The sequence below is a fragment of the Canis lupus genome, chromosome 2 (genome assembly GCF_048164855.1).
Source record: "Canis lupus baileyi chromosome 2, mCanLup2.hap1, whole genome shotgun sequence".
Classification (NCBI taxonomy): Eukaryota; Metazoa; Chordata; class Mammalia; order Carnivora; family Canidae; genus Canis; species Canis lupus.
In genome coordinates this window covers 82,042,199-82,065,303 of record NC_132839.1, presented here as the reverse complement: position 1 = coordinate 82,065,303, position 23,105 = coordinate 82,042,199, and positions in this window count along the sequence as shown.

The window sequence follows — 23,105 nt, the reverse complement described above, 5'->3', positions numbered from 1 at the left end:
CTCTCTCTCTCTCTCTCTGTGACTATCATAAATAAATAAAAATTAAAAAAATAAAAAAATAAAAAATAAATAGAATAAAAACAGTTATGAAAAATAGTCTTCAACATCCCCAATGTGTGGTACTAAAAACATTGTTTCCAAATGTTAATCAAAACGCAGACTTGATTTTTAATTTAATTATAACAATAATAATAAAAATATAATCTTGTTTTGCTAATATAATCTACATTTACTACTTGATTGGAAGCACATATCTTTAAGCTAAAAGTAATAATCACTATGTATTTTGTTAAATTACATAATATATATTATTAATCTTAGGTGTTGCCACTGACAGAAGGAACCCAAGGATAAAAAGTACTACAACAATCTGTTTTACATTTGCTACTATGATTTATTATCAATTGTTTATCATTTTCTAATGTTTTAATATTTGCTATTTTAACTCTTTCCTCTCAAAATAAAGCAGATCAGGGATTATGTTTTTACCACTATTCTATCCTTGATATGTTGTAGAACCTTTGGCCCTCAGAAGCACTCAACATTGTGGCATGAATGCACAACCACATCATTTGGTTGTATCCCTGGTAACTTAGCTGAATACACGAACAGAAAGACCTTAGGGAATCATTTTAGTCAGGATGGTGAAGAAATCTTCTCTGAAAAGAGGACCTTGAGTAAAACAGAATAATGAGGAGTTAGCTATACAAAGACATGGATCAACAAAATTCCAAGCAAAGACATGTAAAAACCTTGACTTTAGAATTAAACTCAGTGTGTATTATTTTTCCAGTACAATGGCAAAGACAAATACAAAATTAATCGTATAACACAGTTCCCAAACAAACAGAACTTATGACTTCCTAATGAGATGGAATAACACATGAATAAAGGATTTGCTTTCTAATTCACAGATATGTGTGATATACTCTGAGGGTTCTTCCAGTCATAATGTTATCATGTTAAATTCTCTTCTATTGGTATCCAACAATTTCTTGTGAATGGGTATTAGATTATATCAAATGATTTTCCTGAATATTTTGAGAAAATTGTATGATTTTTTAAATTACTCTGTTAATGTACTGAACAAATTGAGAGATTTTCAATAGCAAGGCATTCTGGAATTCCTGAAATGCTCCCCATTTGGTTCTTGATATAATAGACTCTTTGTATGATTGGATTTTGTTGAATAATATTTATTTAGGATTTTTGCTTCTTTTTTTTTTTTAAATCTTGTTTTAAGATTTTTTTTTGTTTGGGAGAGAGAGAGAGAGAGTGAGTGACAGAGAGAGCATAAGTGGGGAAAGGGATAAAGGTAGTGGAAGAAAAAAACTATCCACTGAGCAAGGAGACAAATGAACTCCATCCCAGGACTATGGGATCATGACTCCGAGACTAAGGAAGACATTAACTTACTGAGCCACCCAGGCACCCCCAGGATTTTGGCATCTAAGTTCATGAATGAGATTAACTTGTATTTCTATCATTATTACCTTTTAAGTTTGATATAAAAGTGAGGCAAATTTCATTGAATCATTGATTAAGAAATGTTTCTTTTCTTAGTCATTATTAGTTTTTAAAACATGGATGCTATTCCCTCCTTAAATATTTAGTAGAATTTATCCAGTGAAGCAATCTGGACCTAAAATTATAAAAAAATTATTAATATTAAATATGTATCAATAATTCTAATGTTTTGTTTTTAATGAGCTTTGGTAAGTTTATTTTTCTAGAACTTATTATTTAGTTTTTCAAAATTATTGAGGTAATTTGTTCATAATAAATAACTCCCATAATATTTTTAGTTTCTAAAATTAGATATATAGTAATATGTTTTCACATTCAGGATATTTGTTACTTACAGTTATACTGTTCTCTCATCAATCTTATGAGGTGTCTCAAGTATTTGTCAATTGTATGGTCTTTACAAAGAAATCACTTCTGCCTTGGTTAATCATCTCCATCACAAGTTCATTTTCAATTTTTGTAATATCTGTTTATTTTTCTACTGTTTTCTATCTTTTGCTATTTTGGGGTATAATTTGATGATATTTTTATAACTTTGTTTAGTATAGTCTTAAAGTTCATTGATGATCAAATATTTCTCTTTTTTTTAATGTATGCCTTTATGGCTCCAGATTTCCTGTTAGCATAAAATAGCTGCATCACCCAACTTTTGATATATCATATTTACTCATTCCCATTTAAGTAAAAATTTTCTTAAAATCAAAAAGTTATGAGAAATGTGCTATATGAATTTAAATTATCTGCAGGATTTTGAACTTTCTTTTTGTTATGATTTTTATCTTAATTCCACTAGGTTTGAAACATACCCTCTATGATTTTATTCTTGAAATCGTTGATACTTGCTTTATGCATCAGCATATGTTCAATTTCAGTAAATTATCTTTGAGCAATCTAAAGAGATCTTTATTCTTCATTCGTTGGGTGTAATGTTGTTTATATGATAATTAAGTCATGTTTGTTGACTTCATTTTGGTTAAACTTTTCTATATATTTCCTAATTTTCAGTCTACTTGTTCTATATGTTACTAAGAGAATTATCTGAAAATCCCCAAATATGATTGTGTATTTATTTATTCTTGTAGCTCTTGGTGATTTTTTATATATTCAAAAATTTTAATGGTTCCTTATAATTTGGAATAGCTATGTATACTTGGCAGACCAAAACTTATTATCATTGTTTAACAAAAGGCTTTACCTTATTTTGATATTTTAAAAATTTTATCAGTTTTCTTTTAGGTAGTATTAGTCTATTTTTTGCTTTTTTAAAGTATGTCTCTTAAGCAGCATATAATCGCCTTTTTACTCTATTCTCTGAAAGGGGTGATTAGGAAGATGGAAGAGTAGAAGAATCTTGAGCTCACTTTCTCTTACAGAAACATCAAACCTACAACTATATATAGTGCAACTCACCTTGAAAACCACCTGAAGACTAGCAGAACAGTTCTTTCATAGCTAAAGCAATGGGGGAAAAAAGGCTACATCAAGAAGGGTGGGTTATGTGGTCAGGAACCAAACACCTGGATAGGAAACCCACAAATGGAAGGAATATCACAGGCATAGAGGTCCTTCCTTGAGTAGTGAGGGAATCAAGATTCATATGAGGCCCTCTCTGCCCTACAGATCTTCACTGGAAAAACAAACCCCCATAATACATCTGGCTTTAAAAATCAATGGGGCTGGGCAGTCAGCGGGGCTCAGCAGTTTAGCACTACCTTCAGCTCAGGGCATGATCTTGGAGACCTGGGAGGGAGTCCCATGTCAGGCTCCCTGTATGGAGCCTGCTTCTCCCTCTGCCTGTGTCTCTGCCTCTCTCTCTCTCTCTCTGTGTGTGTCTCATGAATAAATAAATAATTAAAAAAAAAGAAATAAAAAAAAATCAATGGGGCTTAACTCCAGGGGAGCCAGAGGACTATAGAAAATGACTCTTTCTTAAAAGTATAGCATAGTGTATAAGTCACTCTGAGGTCCCTCAAAGGCAGTGCTTTGAAAAGCACCTGGCTTATACATGAAGGAGATTCACTGACTAATTTTAGAGCATGTGTCAGAAGGACAGGGATCTCAGGAAACTTTCTTCAGGAACAGAAGTGCAAGCAGGTATCATGTTTCCCCTTCCATCAGCCTAGCTGATCTGATGCTAACAGGAGTTAGTTCTGACACTCTCCATCTACCTTGCTTGCACCACACATCCTCCTTCCAGCATTCCCCTGAAGGCATGCCCCTCTCAAACCACCCACCCTGGCAGGTGCCCTTCCAATGCAGCTACCACCCCACCACACCTGTATAACAGGCCCAGCCAAGACTAGTACCCTTCCATAGCAACTTCTGCCCTGGGGATGGAAGGCCAAAACCCAACAAAAAGCATGTCTGAAACAGATTTGGTGGGGCTTCTCAGACCTAGGAGCTACACCTATCCAATAGTTTGCTTACAGCAGCTACAACTAAATATCTTAGTCCACTACTCTGGGGCCAGGACTGCCCACCACTGTGCCCACAATGGTTGCAGCTGGATAGTGCAGTCAAATGAGCTAGGAAACAACACCACTCAACAGTATGCTGCAACCCAGCCATAACAGGATGGTGCACACAACCCACACAAGGGACATCTGTGGAATATCTGGGTTTGGTGACAAGGGGATATTGGGCTTCACAGAATGCCTTTATGCATAGCCACTACCATCTGCTGACTATACAATAATGGAATTAAAAAATATACTAGTTGGAATCAATAGTACATTATAGGATACAGAGAATAAATTAGTGATCTGGAAGGCAGGACAGTGGAATCATCCAGCTGAACAGTAAAATATAATGTTTAAAAATGAGGATAGGTTAAGAAAACTCTAGGACAAAAGTTAGGTGTACAAATATTCACATTCCAGATAAAGAAAGGAGCAGAAAACTTCCTAAACCTTGAAAAGGAAACACATATCTATGCTCAGGAAGCACAGAGAACCCCAGACAAGATGAATCCCAGAGGTCAACAGCAAGGCACATAATAATTAAAATGTCAAAAATTAAGGACAGAGAATCTTAACAGCACCAGATACAAGCAATTAGTTATATGCAAGGGAAATCTCATAAGGCTATCAGATTTTTCAGCATAAACTTTGCAAGCCAGAGGAGCTTGGCATGATATATGCAAAGCATTGAATGGAAGAAATCTGACCAAAAATATTATACCTGGCAAGTTTAGCATTCAGAATTGAAGGAAAGATAAAAAATCTCCCAAACAAAATTAAAAGTTGTTTATCAATGCTAACTCAGACTTGTAAGAAGTGATAAATTAGACTCCCATAAGCAGAAAAGTTTATAACTAAAAGATTAAAAAATATGAGAGAAATTTTTATTGGTAAAGCAAACATGTTATAAATGTAGTGGATCACTCATTATAAACCTAGGAAGAAGGTCAAAAGATAACAGTAGTAAAATTAAATATATCACTAATAATTAGTTAAGGGGTATGCAAAAAAAGATGTAAAATATGATGTTATATACATAAAACATGAGAAAGAGGAATAAAAATGTAATATTTATTGAATGTGTTTAAACCAAATTTAATTGTCAATTTAAAATAAACTGGTGTGTGTGTGTATATATATATATATATATATATATATATATATATATATATATGGCATTTTATATGAACCTCATGGTGACCATAAGCCAAAATCTTGTAATAGATATACACAACAAATGAGAAAGGAATCCACAAATAACACTAAAGAAAACCATCAAAATACAGAGAGGAGATCAAGAGAAAAGAACAGAGACGAACTGAAAAAAAAAAAAAAAAAAACAGAAAACAAAATGATAATAAGTACATGCCTACAAATAATTACTTTAAATGTCAATGGACTAAATGTTCCAATCATAAGACTTAAGTGAAGACTGAGTAGATAAAAATAAACAATTAGGACCTATCTATATACTGCCTACCAGGGACACTTCAGACGTAAAGACACATAGAGATTCAAAGTAAAGGAATAGAAGAAGATATTCCATACAAATAGAGGAGGGGAAAAAGCTGGTGTAATGAAACTATCAGATAAAAGGTTTTTTTCTCTAAGATCAGGAATAGGAAAAGGATGTCCACAGTCACTCTCCTCTTATTCAATATAGTACTGAAAGTCCTAGCCACAACAATCAGACGAGAAAATAAAAGGCATCCAAAATTTATAAGAAGTAAAAGTGTCAATATCTGCAGATGATAGGATACTATATGTAGAAAATCCTAAAGACTCCACACAAAAAAAGACATTACAATTAACAAATTCAGTAGTTTCAGGATGCAAACTATATACAAGTTTGTTGCATTTGTATAAACTAATAATGAAGTAGCAGGAAAAAAGTTTAGCAATCCCATTTACAATTGCATCAAAAAGAATAAAACACATGGAAGCAAATTTAAACAAAGATGAAAGATTCATGCTCTAAAAACTATGAGACATTGACTAAAGAAATTGAAGACAGGTGCACCTGGGTGGCTCAGTGGTTGAGCGTCTGCCTTCAGCTCAGGGCATGATTCCGGACCAGAGTCCCGGGATCAAGTCCTACATCAAGCTCCCTGCATGGAGCCTGCTTCTCCCTCTGCCTATGTCTCTGCCTCTCTCTCTGTGTGTGTCTCTCATAAATAAGTAAATAAATAAATCTTTAAAAAAAAAGAAATAAAATCTTTTAAAAAAGGAATTGAAGACACTACAAATAAATGAGATACACTGTGCTCATGGATTTGAAGAATCAGTGTTGTTAAAATGTACATACTACCCAAAGCAACCTGTAGAGTCAATGCAATCCCTATCAAAGTACCAAGAGCATTTTTTATAGAACTAGAACAAATAATCCTAAAATGTATATGAAACTATAAAAGACCTTAAGCAATGAAAGCAATTTTGAGAAAATAAAGCTGAAGGATCACTAGGGAGGCTGGAAAGGTGGTGGAGTAGAAGGACCATAAGCTCGCCTGGCCACATGGATACAACTAGATAACACTCACATCAGTGTAAATGCTCAGAATGCAATCCAAAGATTGGCAGAACATATTCCACAACTAAAGGCAGAGAAAAGGCTACATCAAAGAATGTAGCGGGGGTGAAGACTGTTTAGGAGCTAAAGGGACCATGGCCATCCATAGGGGCGGATGAAGCCAGTGGTGTGGAGAAGGACAAAAAAAAAAAACAGACTTTCAGATGGGAAAGCCCACATAGGGTAGAAGAATCCCCATAATATTTGTCTTTAAAAGCAAGCAATAGGGGCCAAATCTTGTGAATTCTTACAACCAGCAGGACTTAACACTTGGAAATTTAAAAATATTCAGGTTCAGCTCTGGGAGAGCCTGGAAGGCATTAGGAAGCGTAGTTCCTCACTTTAAAGAGACAGCACAACAAGCAGCTCACATAGATACAATGTGGAAGCAACAGGTTGAAAAACATCCAGGCAGACAGGATGAAGTGGGATTCAGCGGGCAATCATTCAGAACAGAAGAAGATATAAAGAGTTCCGGAGACAAACAAAAACTAAGGGAGTTCATGACCACTAAACTAGTCCTACAAGAAATATTAAAGGGAACCTTTGGAGCAGAAAGGAAAGACCGTGAGAGTATGAAAAGTAAACAAAGAAACAAACAAGAAATAAACATACACAAAAGCAGTAAAAATAAGTGTTTCTGTAAAAATCAGTCAAGTGATTCACAAAATAAAGGTTATAAAATATGACACCATATTCCTAAAATGTAAGGGGGTGGAGCACGGAAAGTAAAGAATGGTTTTGAAATTACATGTCCATAAGCAATATAGACTGCCATATGCAGAAGATGTTATATAGAAACACAATAATTGCTGGAAATCAAATATCAGTACTAGATATGCAAAGAATTAAGACAAAGGAATCCAAGTATATCACTAGAAAAAAACAGCAAACAATGAAAGAGAATAAAGGATTAGAGAAAAATTACAAAACATGTAACAAAACAGTGATACATGTCAATAATTACTGTGAATGTCAATGGGCTAAACGCCCCAATCAAAAGACATAGGGTGACAGAGTGGATTAAAAGAAACAAGACCCACCTGCAGATAGAAGGTGGGGGGACAAAGAAACACTTATCATGCAAATGGATATTAAAAGAAAGCCTGGATAACAATACTTACGTTGGACAAAATAGAGTTTAAACCGAGGACCGTAACAAGAGACAATGAAGGACACTATATAATAATAAAAATGGGCAATCCAACAAGAAGATAAAACAATTGTAAATAATTATGCACACTTCATATGCTGTGAGGCATGGTCCAATGGGAGACGAAATGATTACTCAGAGTCCAATATCTTGGAACAAAGAGAGGCCTGAAAGGGCTACACCATCAGGCACCACCAAGAAGTGCAGGTGCCAAGCTAAAGCCCCAAATCTGGGTTGGCTCTCAGTTTTATTAATATAGAATGTAAAGTATGTGGAAGCAAGAAAGGAAAAACAACTCAAGAAACCAGTCATGTGAGGGGCGACAAGAACTGTGTATGGGACTATGTGCAAAAGTCTTAGAGAAAAGCATTAACTAGGGGGCTGTAGGAGATGGGAGAACTGACCTTAGCAGGTCTGGCTATCTATCCACCATCATTGCTGTTTTCAGCATGTACTGTTTTCAGTACCTACAGATGGTAGGAATAATTGTTTTTTGCCACATGCATGAAGCTGTTGCCATTTATGTGCCCCTGTTCTTATTTTTTCTTTTACCAACTGAGATCTTGCTCTCTTGCAATCCTAGAAGCTCTCAAACACATAAAAAAGTTATAACAAACATAAAGGAAACTAACCAATAGTAATACAATTATGGTATGGGATTTTAACAACCCCACTTACATTGAAGGACAGATTACCCAACCCCCCCAAAAAAAATCAATAAGGAAACAGTGGCTTTGAATAACATACTGACGAGATCAATCTAGCAGATATATTCAGAACATCCCATCCTAAAACAGCTGAATACGCTTACTTTTCAAGTGCACATGGGACATTCTCCAGAATAGATGACATTTTAGGCTACAAAACAAGTCTTAACTGATTCAAAAGATCAGTCACTCCATTAATCTCTTTTGACCACAACACTATAAAACTTGAAGTCAACTACAAGAAAAAAATCAGGAAGGAACAAAGTACGTGGATGTTAAATGTTATGCTACTAAACAATGAGTCAACCAAAAAAAATCAAAGAAGAAATTAAAAAATTACATGGAAGCAAATGAAAATGAAACAAAATTGTCCAGAACCTTTGGCATGCAGCAAAATTGGTTCTAAGAGGGAAGTTTATAGGGAATATAAGCCCACCTCAAGAAGAATGAAACATCTCAAGTAATTTAAACTTATACCTAAAGGAGCTAGAAAAAGAACAAATAAAACCCAAAACCAGCAGAAGGAAAACATAAATAAATATTAGAATAGAAATAAATCATATATAAACAAACAACAACGACAACAACAAATGCAATAGGATGGATAAAACCAGGAGTTGGTTCTTTGAAAACATAAACAAAATTGATAAACCTCTAGTTACCATTATTCAAAAGAGGGAAGACTCCAAATAAAATCACAAATGAGAGAAGAGGAATAACAACCAATACCACAGAAATATAAACAATTGTAAGAGAATATTATGAAAAAAATTATATGTCAACAAATTAGACAACCTAGAAGAAATGAATAAATTCCTAGAAACCTACCAAACTGAAACAGAAAGAAAAAGAAAATTTGAACAGATCGATTACCAGCAATGAAATTGAATCAGGAATCAAAAACTCCCAACAAACAAAAGTATAGTACCAGAGAGCTTCAAAGGTGAATTCTACAAAGCATTTAAAGAAGAGTTAATACATATTCTTCTCAAACTATTCCAAAAATAGAGGGGAAAAATAACTTCCAAATTCATTCTGTGAGGCTAACATCACCCTAATACCAAAACCAGATAAAGACACACACACAAAAGACAACTAAAAGCCAATATCTCTCATGAATATAGATGCTTAAGTCTTCAACAAGATATTAGCAAACCAAATCCAACAATACATTAAAAAAATCATTCACCACAATCAAGTGGGATTTATTCTTGAGATTCAAGGGTGGTTCAATATTCACAAATCAATCAGTGTGATATGTCACATCAATAAGAAAAAGGATAAGAACCATACAATCATTTCAAGCAAGCAGAAAAAGCATTTGACAGAGTACAACATCCATTCATGACGAAAATTCCCAACCAAGGAGATCTAAAGGGAACACACCTCAACATAATAAAGGCCATACATGAAATAGCCACAGCTAGCATCATCCGCATGGGAAAAAACTCAGAGGTTTTCCCACAAGGTCAGGAAAAGGACAAGGATGTCCACTCTCACCACTTTTATTTAACAGAGTACTGGGAGTCCTAACCACACATAGTACTAGAAGTCCTAACCACAAGAATAAATGTGTCCAAATTTGTAAGGGAGAGGTAAAACTCTCCCTATTTGCTGATGACATGATACTACGTATAGAAAACCTTAAAGATTCTACCAAACACAAAACAAAAAACTACTAAATCTGATAAATTTAATGAAGTCACAGGGTACAAAATCAGTGCACAGAAATCTATTGCACTCCTATACACTAAAAATGAAGCAGCAGAAAGTGAAATGAGAAAACAGTCCCATTTACAATTGCACCCATATCAGTAATATCTAGAAAGAACTTAACCAAAGTGGAGAAATAGCTGTACTCTAAAAACTATAAAACACTGTTGAAAGAAATTCAAGATGATGCAAAGAAATGGAGAGAAATACCACACTCATGGGTTGGAAGAACAAATATTGTTAAAATGCCTTTACTACCTGGGATGCCTGGGTGGCTCAGTGGTTGAGCATCTGCCTTTGGCTCAGGGCCTGATCCCGGAATTCCGGGATCAAGTCCCACATCAGGTTTCCTGCATGCAGCCTGCCTCTCCCTGTGCCTATATCTCTGCCTCTCTCTCTCTCTGTCTCTCATGAATAAATAAAATATTTTTTAAAAAATGTCTATACTACCTACCCACAGAAAACTACAGATTTAATGCAATCCCTAACAAAATGCCAATGGTGTTTTTTTAGCAGACCTAGAACAAACAATTTTAAAATTTGCATGAATCCACAAAAGACCTTATTTAGCCAAAGCAATCTTGAAAAAGAAAGATAAAATTGTAGTATTATAATTGTGGACTTTAAGTTATATTACAAAGTGATAGTAACCAAAACAGTATGGTACTGGCATAAAAGTAGACACATAAATCAATGGAATAGAATAGAAAACCCAGAACTAAACCCACAATTATATGGTCAGTTAATTTTCAACAAAGGAGGGAAGAATATGCAGTGGGAAAAAGAGGGTCTCTTCAACAAATGATGTTGGGGAAAACCCGACCACTACATGCAAAAGAATGAACCTGAACCACTCTCTTTCACCATATAAATAAATAAACTGAAAATGGACTAAAGATCTAAATGTGAAAGCTGAAACCAAAAAATCCTAGAACGTACAGACAATAATATCTCTGACATCAGCCACAGCAACATTTTTCTAGATAAGTCTCCTGAGGCAAGGGAAATAAAAGCAAAAATAAACTACTGGGACTATGTCAAAGTAAAAAGCTTCTGCACAATAAAGGAAACAATCAACAGAACTAGAAGGCAACCTATGGAATGGGAGAAGATATTTGCAAATGACATATCCAATTAAGGATTAGTACATAAAGTATATAAAGAACTGACACAACTCAATACCCAAAAAACAAATAATCCAATTAAAAATGGGCAGAAGACATAAACAGAAATTTCTCCAAAGACATACAGATGGGTGACAGACACATGAAAAGATGCTCAATACCACTTATCATCAGGAAACTGTAAATCCAAACCACAATGAGATAGCACCTCATACCTGCCAGAATGACTACAATAAAAAAGCACAAGAAACAACAAGTGTAGAGTAGGATATGGAGAAAAAGGAAACCTCTTGAACTGTTGGTAAGAATGCAAACTGATGCGGCCACAGTGGAAAACAGTAGGGGGGTTTATCAAAAAGTTAAAAATAAAAATACCCTATAACCCAGTAACTGCATGACTGGGTAGGGTATTTACTCCCAAAATACAAAGCATATTTCAAAGAGATACCTGCACCCTTATGTTTATAGCAGCAATATTTACAATAGCCAAATTATGGAAGCAGCCCAAATGTCTATGGATTAAGGAATGGATAAAGAATAAATTATATGTAATATACATATTACATATATTAATTAATATATATTAATATATATTGCACATATATTTTTATATATAATGTATTTTTTAAAGATTTTATTTATTCATGAGAGACACACAGAGAGAAGCAGAGACATACAGAGAGAGAAGCAGACTCCCCACAGGGAGCCCCATGCAGGACTCCATCCCTGGACCCAGATCACCCCCTGAGCCAAAGACAGGCGCTCAACCACTGAGCCACCCAGGCGTCCCTATATATAATGGATTATTCATACATAAAAAAAAGAATGAAATCTTGTCATTTGTAACAACATGGGTAGAGCTAAAATATATAATGCTAAGTGAAATAAGCCAATCAGAGAAAGACAAATACCATATGATATCACTCATATGTGATATTTAAGAAACAAAACAGAAAAAGCAAAGGAAATATTTAAGAAAGAGAAATAGACAAACCAAGAAACACTTGTGACTATAGAGAACTAACATAATTATCAGTGGAGAGGTAGGTGGGAGGATGAATAGAATACGTGATGAAGAATTAAAGAGTACACTTATGGTGAGCAGAAGCAATGCAAGATGTATAGAATTGTTGGATCACTAGGTTGTACACCAGAAGCTGATAAACACTTTTTAACTGTACTAGGATAAGAATTTTAAAACTTAATAAAAAAAATAAGCTGAAGGTATCACAATCCCAGATTTCAAGCTAGACTACAATATATCTATATTGTAACTATACAATAGTAGTATATTATTGTAACTATACAATAATAAAACTAACTATAATAATCAACAGAGTATGATACTGGCAAAAAATAGGTATATATATATATATGGAATAGAATGGAAAGCTCAGAAATAAAACCACATTTATGTGCTCAGTCTATGACAAAGAAGGCAAAAATATAAAATGGAGATAAGAGAGTCTTTTTAAGAAATGGTGCTGGGGAAACTTGACAGCTACATGCTAAAGAATTAAACTGGATCACTTTCTTACAACCTATACAAAATAAATTCGTAATGGTTTAATGATAAAGTTTGTAAGACTTGAAATCATAAAATTCCTAAAAGAAAATTTAGGTATTAAGCTTTTGGGCATTAGTCCAGCATTTTTTCTTTTTATTGGTCTCCTCGGGCAAGAGAAACAAAAGCAAAAGCAAGCAAGTGGGTTTCTATCAAAATAAAAAGTTTTGTATAGCAAAGGAAATCATCAACAAAACAAAAAGGCAGCCCAGTGAATGGGAGAAGATATTCACAAATGATATATTTGATAAGGGGTTAACCTCCAAAAATATATAAAGAACTTACACATCTCAACACAAATAAATAAATACATATAAATAAATAAATAAATAAATAAATAAATAAATAAATAAGCAAATAGATGAATAAACAAACAAACAAACAATTTAGTGTAAAAACAGAGGACCTGAATAGACGTTTCCAAAAAAGACAAACAGCTGGCCAACAGACACATGAATAGATGCTCCAACATCACTAATCATCAGGCAAATGCAAGTCAAAACCACAATAAGATATTGCCTCACACCTGTTAGAATGACTAGAATCAAAAAGACAAGAAAAACCAAGTCTTGATGAGGATGTGGAGAAAGGGAAACATTTGTGCACTGTTTTGGGGAATGTAAATTGCTGCTGCCACTATGGCAAATAGTATGGAGGTTTCTCAAAAAAATAAAAATTGAAATACTATATGACCTAGTAATTTCACTTCTACATATTTAACCAAAGAAAATAAAAACACAAATTCAAAAATATATATACCTCAATGTTTGTTGCAGTATTTACAATGGCTAAGATATAGAAGTAACTTAACTATCCATTAATAGAGGAATAGATGAAGATGTGGTATATATATGCAGTGAAATATTACCCAGCCATAGAAGGATGATTTTTTTTTTTGTTTGTGGCTACATGGATAGACCTAGACTGTATTATGCTAAGTAAAATGAGTCAGAGAAAGACATGTAAGATTTCATTTATATATGGAATCTAAAATACAAACATACAAAAAAATCAATAGTGAAAAAAACAGAAATAGACATAAATATACATGCAAATTGATGGTTATCCGGATGTGGGGGGAGGGGGTAAAGGGTGAAATAGGTGAAAGGTATTTAGAAGTACAATCTCCCAGTTATACAATAAATAAGTCACAGGGATCAAAAGTGTAACATAGGATTATAGTCAATAATAATGTAACCACTTTGTATATTGATAGCTAGGTACACCTAATGTGGTGAGAATTTCAGAATGTATACAAATGTCAAACCACTAAGTTTACACCCAAAACTGATATAACACTGTATGTCAACTATACTTAAGTTAAAAATATTCTGTTTTTGCCATTTAATCATTATATTTAGTATAATAATGGATACATTTGGATTTAAATATGCTAATTTACTATTAATATTTAATTTGTCTCAGTGTAGACCTCTTTCATTACTTGGCAACTTTCAATGTATTTACTTCAAATTTTCACCTATATATATATACAATCTTGCAGTACTCTTAATTACAGTGGTTTCTCTAGAGATTGCAACAGATATCCTTGACTCATTCTTTTTTTTTTTTTAAGATTTTATTTATTTATTCATGAGAGACACAGAGAGAGAGAGAGAGAGACAGAGACAGGCAGAGGGAGAAGCAGGCTCCACGCAGGGAGCCCGATGTGGGACTTGATCTAGGGTCTCCAGGATCAGCCCTGGGCCGAAGGCAGATGCCCAACGGCTGAGCCACCCAGGCGTCCCTCCTTGACTCATTCTAATCATACCACTTGCAGGACCATACAGGACATAAATTAATCCCATTATTTTTCTTAGTCTGGATTTAAGAGTTTCTTTTTTCTTTATTTTCTAGCAGTCTTATCATAATTTGCCTAGATTTTATGAAAGATTCATTGTTCTTTCATAACATCTTACAGATATTGGTGACTGTTAGAAATTTTTTTAAAAAACATCAATCTATTGTATACTTTGGAATAAAGTATATTCATTTAATTTTTAAAATTGCAATATTTATCACTTCCAGTACAATGGTGGAGATTAGAAAACTAGAATGGTTGAGAAAAAAATATCCTTACTTTTTTTTTTTTTAATTCTTAGCTGGAAAGTTTGCTTGCTTTGATATTATCTGAAAGTTTTACCATGCTTGCCATTCATTAAGTTGGTAAAGTTCTCTGCTATTATTTTTCAAAATTTTTCTCAACGCACAAGACCTTTTTTCATTTTGTCTGCACATATTAAAATGATCATTTTCACTTTTACTTTTTATTCTGGCTTTTCATGTTGAACCATTTGAGATTTTGTTCCAGATACTGTATCATTGATGCAACATCAGCCTTTTTGTAGCCGAAAAGCTGATAGACTGATAGATATGACAAGAGCAGGTGTGATCACTGAGGCATCTTAGGCTTATGTTAGGACAGAGGCTCCACTATCATTCTGGCTACCATTTACTCTCTTTGACCTTGGCCTCATATTTCTCTGGGTTCTGCTATATAGCTTTAAAGGGTGTTTTCATTTTATCTGACATTAACTGGGAAAGATCAAAGTACAAATTTCGTCATGTCTGAAAGGTGCAACTTTTTGGATCTCAGTTTAGAAAGTCTTGTATACCGTGCCTGTTAGTAGTAATAAGTTAGGTAGACATAAGGGCAGAGATCATACATTAAGTTTGATTCCCAAGTATTCTCTCTGGTCCTCTCTATTCTGGGCTTTTCTCTATGGTCCATGCCTGGAGTTTCTTTCTTTGTGTTTCTAGCCAGAAACAGGACCAGGCTTTTCTTTCAGAGTTAGTCACCAAAAATGTGAAATCCACACTATGATAGTCACTCACAACAAGATCTGCCTGCATTAGATCAGATAGTCATTATGTATCTTAGAGTGAATAATTATTTGAATGATTTATTAGAAGTCTAATACTTATTAAAAGTGGACTTAAGTTTGGACAGTTTGAAGAACATCATAATCTTGAAGGGCTTTCATTAGCTTGATTCTTTAGATTTTGGAAAATTCTTCTAATATTATCTCTATAAATATTTATTGTCTCCATTTTCCCAATTATCCCTTTCAGCGACTTGAATTGGGCTTTCCAGAATGTTTGGCTTTTTAATGGTATCTGTGTAGAGTGATCATGTGTTGTAGTTTGACCAATCAGTTTAAGTGTATACCAATGGAGATTAATATCTATTAACTGAGTGATTCAACTTTTACTCTCAAAACTCTTCCAGTTTAGAATTTTCATCTTACTCATGCATATTTTGACCTTTTGTTTTTTTCTCTGTTTCTTCAAACTTGGTCTTCATGTTTTCTTCAGACCCATCTTTCTGATTAGACTTTCTCTCTTTAACTGCACCTATTGTTTACCCACTGAGTTCTTAAATTCAATTACATTATTTCACTGATATTCACAAGTATTTATATTTCTAAAAATATTTTATAGTTTAATACCAATCTCAGTGATCTTTCCTGTATTTTCTCTGGTTTTCTCCATTATTTTGATTTTCTATAGGTTTCTTTTTTATTGCCTATTGTTTCTCTTGCTTTTCAGTCATGTAAAATTGACTCCTGGGAGGTTTTGTTATTTTTAGTTGAATATTAGAAATTGTTTCTAAAATATTCTAAAGATAATTTAACTCTCTAATATTTTATTTTGTAAGAGAGGACTTACACCTACCTATGATAAATGACTGTGCTAAGCAAACTAGCAATCCCAGAATACCTTAATTCAAGCAGTTTGAGATCATTCAAACCTAAAACAGTCCCTGTGAAAGCCTATTTCCAGTTTATCCTCACTTCAAAGGTTTAGCCTATTGGTAATTCAATCCAAAGGCTGGGCAATTTACCAAGGCCACCCTTCCTTGGAAATCTTTCAAATCCAAAGTTGTAGTTTATGAAGCCCCTTGTGTTTGCCAGGTAAATTGAAGGAAATATTCTGGATATCTCAGATCTGAACAATTAACCTGAAACAAAATAAAAGCATTTTCCTTGATCTGTTCAGGAAAAGAATCCTAAATTCTCTATAACACGGTACACTTATTTTCATATTTTTTTGAGATTTATTCATTTGAGAGAGAGAATGAAAGAGAGAGAAAGAGAGCAGGGAAGAGGGAGATGGAGAGAAAATATCCCAAGCAGGCTCCTTGCTGAGCATAGAGCCCGATGTAGTGCTCGGTCTCACAACCCTGAGATCATGATGTAAGCTGAAACCAAAAGTCATGTGCTTAACTGACTGAGCCACCCAGGTAGCTACCCCCAGTTTTTTAAAGATTTATTTGGGGGGAGGGGTAGTCTTAAATATCTCTGTGTAAAGTCAGCAGAATCAGATTTTTGGTAAAATAGGAAGATTAATGAATTAATGACATTGGATTCATACTGTTGACTTTGTTAACCAGTGACAAAATAATTTCAAATATGTAACACCTTCAGTATTAAAAAATAAGAATAAAAAAATAAGGACTCTTACTTATTCTAGTGCCTCAATAAAATCTCAAGACAACACTGTTGTAAGGAAGTTACATATAAGACATTCAGTGATTTAAGAAGGCTTTTGTAGGGGATCCCTGGGTGGCGCAGCGGTTTGGCGCCTGCCTTTGGCCCAGGGCGCGATCCTGGAGACCCGGGATCGAATCCCACGTCGGGCTCCCGGTGCATGGAGCCTGCTTCTCCCTCTGCCTATGTCTCTGCCTCTCTCTCTCTTTCTCTCTCTCTGTGTAACTATCATAAATAAATAAAAAAAAAAAGAAGGCTTTTGCAGATTTGATTATTTTGATATTAACCACAATCTCTTGTCACGTCATTGATACAGGTACTACTTGATCATAAGATAATTTATTCTCATGTGTTCCATACACAACCCTATCTGTCAAATTTGAAAGCAAACCCCTGTTCCCCAATAAGATACTAAGGCGTCCCTTAAGTGACATCATGTAAACAATCACAACGTTGTCTTATTTCCCAAGACATTGTTCTCAGTGTGCACTTAGGAAGAAAAAAAGCTGGTTATCAGATCCAAATAAGGATAGTGCTTCAACTTCTCTGGAACATTTCATTAATTTACACATTTCATTGTCAATTACTATGTTTGGCCAACCATGTAAACCTCTTTCTATTGAAGGAGACTTTACAATTCTGCTGATCTTGTGGAAAATTTGGGGCTGCTAGCCACTGTGATATCAAGAAGAAGCTTTGGTGGGAGTTTTATGGCTATGCTTCAGTTACAAGATTTAACAAAGCCTAGATTCTCTATTACTAATATTATCAAGTTACTGTGCAGCAGTATTGTGTTACTGCTCTATATCCAACTTATATTATAGCTTAGAAGATAGTATCAATTCTTTTAATAAAAATGTTTTTAGAAATCAAAGATAGCCTATAAATTGACATTAATTATTGAATGGTCATAAAATACCATTTAAAACTAGAATCAGAATTAAAGAGAAGATTGAGAACCAATATTTTTGTACAGAGATGCATATGCCTGGTATTTAATAGTAATATTATCTCCTTCTTATAACCACCATGTAAGGTAGGCATAATAATATCAATTTTATATATGAATATCCTGAGGGTTGTAATATTTAAATAAAAGGACAAAACTGATAGGTAATTGGCAAACCCTATTTCAACTCTGAATGGTTCAAAGGTGTGGAGGTTTCCATTCCAAAGAGCTCTGCTTCACTGAATGATTTATTTCAGCATTGATATAAATAATCCATGTATCACACATTTTCAAATTATTTGCATTCAGTAGAATATGAATATACTGATTACTTCAAATACATACTGATATTTCAGTAGGCAATTTAGGATTTTATGGAATTTCAGGTTCATCTACTTAAACAAAAATAATTAAGGTGCATATATACATGTAAGAAAATTCTGACAAAGCTTTCTAATTGTGTGAATTCTGTTTAATGGAAATCTGCTTTACCTAGAAATAGTATAACTACAAACCTCATTTTGAACACTACAAAAGCTCTATGGCTACTGATACAAAGCTTTTAGGCAATGACTCATTGTCCAAAGAAGAAAGGTCATTGAAACAATGCAACTCCTTGACTGGAAAATAGTTAAAATTCTCCGCCTGTTATTTCTACTAGTACCCAGTGATACTAAGAACCAGTGGGTGTGGAATACACGCTGAGCTGATATCAATGAGCATAGAACTTAAAGGCATTCATGGGGGTACTATTTGGTAAATTGGAACTTGGTGCAAATCACAATGTATTCAACTGTTAGACTATATTTTTAACATTGTTATTTTTTTCTGGTTCTGTAAATATATATAAGATAGAAAAGTATTTTAAATTATTTCCCTTCAATTTAAATAATACAATGACACAATTATCACTGTACCAATTGAACAACTGAAAAGCAGATCCTATATTCTGTTTTCAGCAAAAAAGTAGCTGGTGTTTCTATGAACTGGCCATGACTTTGGCAAATTCATATCCATTCCTCCCTGGCAAATGTCACCATTACACATTGATAATGCTAGCTCTGTCCCTAGTATTTTTAGGTTTAAAATTCTAGTTGTTCTTTTTTTTCCCCCTAGCTGTTCTTTTGAAGGTATTTATACAGTTCATCTATTTATTCACTCAATATTAAGAATTTGATACATGTAAGATATGTGATATGAGGACTGGAGAAACTAAAACTAACAATCAGAGCAAATTCCAACTTAAATGATAGAAAAAGAAAACAAAAAAACAGATGAGTTCTCCCCCCCAAATAGCCCCGTGGCTTATCTAGAATCACACTTCTACCCAGGTATTCCTAGGTCACCAACTACTTCTCCAAAAAAAAAAAAAAAAAAAAAAAAGGTAGCATAGATTCGACACAGGTAAGTAGCTAATATAATGTTTGCACTTCTGGCCAGCACTACAGACATCTGAAAATACTATGTTGGAAGCTTCATTGTGAACATAGTTCTGCAGTAAAGCCTCATCTGTGTTCCTAGAAATCACTGGGCTATCTAAAATCCGGCCCTAAAAAATAAGTCAACCATGGAATTTATTGGGAAAATTTGGTTATGGCACTGTATACAAAATATCATCAGTGATACATTTAAAAACCAAAAACCAAAATAACCCAGAAAAGTAAAATGCTATACATTAAGTGATTAAGAATTGTATCAATACTATAATACCACAAAATAGTTTATTGGAAAAAAGTGTTGATCATAAAATGGTAAAAGAAGCTAGAAGGGTTATCTGAAATCAGGCGGAGAGTTGTAACACCAGGAGTTCATGGGTATGGATCATCTCTCACCCTATGACCTGGTGTAACAGATGTCTGAGGTATGTGCATATGTGTGGTTTGTATATCCCACCAGGCTCACTTCATCTCCGGACAGTATCCTGCATCATTTAGTATTTCTAGGGGACCAAATTGCCCATAAGTAAATGTGAAATTAATGTTTCACCCAAATTGTTCCTTAATATATCAGCCATGTCAGAATACATTTGCATTTTCAAAACAACTGTTAAAGAAGAAATGACAGTATTTTGAATTGATCAACTGACCCATACTGATTAGGACTGAGAAATATACCAATAAATCTGCACATAGAGCTCTCATACTGCCAGTAATTTACTTTACAATCCTTCAACATAGGCAAAGTGACAAGCATGTGTAAATTTGTTTTCATCTACAGTCAGTTGGTAGTCACTAATCTGAAGAATCTCAATCAGGGAGAGCTCTTCAAAGATGGTTGGCTTTAAATAAATAAATAAATAAATAAATAAATAAATAAATAAATAACAAAGATGGTTGGTTTTGATTTGAAATACTCGAAGTCTAAACCCATATTCAGAGATACTATTGCTTCAATTACCTTTATCACTGATCAAAATCCCTACTGAGCCTTTGTCAACTGACATAATAGGAATAGGTATTAGAGATTATATATGTTGGTAGACTATGTAGAAGACATGTAAAATAGCAAGAAATACAATAGATACTTCCTTGCACAAAAAAGCTATAAGAATCGAACATGTTACATAGGCTAGACTTTAAGACAGCATTCAAAATTTAGCAGTCTGATAGAAAGTATCCAGAAAGTTACAGCAGCATTCACTCATGAAATTTAGCTAGAATACTATTGCATGTAGCTTTATGAGGCTTTAAATAAAGATACTATCAAAAATGCCCAAAAGATGCGAAAGTTGAGGCTTTATAAAACTAGGTATGTTCTAGCTAACTGTTCCTTTGTCATATGAAGTAGAACGAAATTGAGATTTACCTTCATTTCCATTTGGTAGTAAGTTTGTGAAGAAGAACCTAAATTTCCACCCATTTTAACTATGGGAAACCTATCTACCAAAAACCACTCCATAGTTACAAATGACCAAATGGACTTGGTCAAGTTTATGGTAATTCTCGTGACCTACCCGTCCACAAATATTTATGCAAGTCTTAACTTTTTCAAAATTGCTTAATTAGCTGGATAATAATGAAAAATTTATATAGACACCTGATGTAAAAACACCAATTTATATGTGTATGAACACGTTCACAAGCCTATATCCTCATAAACATTTTATTTATAATTTTATTCACAAAGCATTTTCATAGTCTTTCTAAGTACCTCCATATCCAGAATATCATTTTATTGCTTTAACAATACTTTGAGACAAGAATCACCTTCTCCATTTTACTCATAAGGAAACCCATAAAGTACTGGAGAAGTCAAATGACTTGTTTAATGTAACTTAATTAGCCTGAGGCAGAATCAGAATCATTGCTTGGAGTCTCCTGCCCCATCCACAAATAACACTCATATTTCTTATTCAGCCTTACTTAGAACTTGGTTTCACCCAAGAAATGATTTACTTCTAGGTAGTCAGGGTTTGTGGAGTTTCTATTTTTCTTTTAGTAGGTTTTTTTTTTTTTGGTGGAGATCAGGACTCATTATCATTACTTGAATGACCAAGAAAAACTAAGACTTGTCCCCAAATAGCCAACTCCAGTTAGAACTGCAGGGCAGAGAGGAGCCCATCATGTAACCACAAGATTCATTTTGAAACCCCCTGGAGATTCTCTTAATGGAAACTTCTTTTCATATTCTCACCACATCGCTTAGTCATTTAGCCAAGCTGTAGTGAAACGGACAAGTGAATTTTCAGCCCCGAATCTATCTCTTTCACACAGTCACACATTTATTCCCAGGGAATAATCTACCCCCTGGGAATCTCCAGCTGATTATAAAGTGATTTTCTCATGCTGGGTTTTCTGTAAATCCAATACAGAGCCCTAAGTTTATGAGTTAGTCTAAGAATACAAATGACACCTGTAGACCACATTCTCTTCTTTGAAAGGTGCAGAAATTAATTGTAGTTAGTAGATCCAGAATAATAACTGTCCAGGGCAGGTAAAATATGGGAATGAGTAAAATGACATTTTCGTTACTGTGCTCTAAGGCTGAGTTGAACACACTCTGGGGGATAAAGTTCTCACTCATTCATGCATATACACAGTAAATTACCCTAGAAGTAAATTACGGCAAAGTGTTGTACAATGGTAAAACTATTGATTTAGTTTGGCTTTTATCCTGAGTTAGATGTGGAAGATCAATTGTTAATATTGTCTTGATCATTTCTAACAGTACCCAGAGGCATATGAGCAATGACGCAATATATGGACAGAAACATAAATAAAGGAAAACAAATCCAGGAAGATCGTTCTCTACTAAAATTTGTTTTTTCTATTAGAATTTACCCTTTGTCCTAATGCAATGGTTACAAACTTCCATTTGGGCAGCAAGGACCCTTGTATTAAAGAACTCTTGTGAAATATTTTGAAACTAAGTAGTTTTAATAAAAAAAAATACAGCACTCTGAAAAGTTCATCTTTTTTTCTGGCAACAGTGATTTGAATATAAACAAGACAGTCTACTAAATGTGTTTCCCAAATGTTACATATTGGGTAAAGAAAAGAGAATTAAATGTTCTTAGAACTACCTCGCTTATGTTCTTTTATCTGTTTCCCTCATTTCTTGTTGTTAACCATTTGTGAAACCTTAGCATTATACAATAAAGATTCATTTATTTTGGTTGTACCCATTTCACATTTTATCAATCTATTTTGAATTGCAAACAGAAGACTAGTATGGGAAAAAATATGTAAGACAAAAAAAAATTGGAATCAAGAAATAAAATTAAAAACCGACTCCTGAGAAAAAGGTGCATCCATGTTCTATTTTATGCAATGGACTTGTCCCTTCCCTACTTTGTCATCCTTTAAAAATCAGTTCTGGGAACGCCTGGGTGGTTCAGTGGTGGAGGGTCTGCC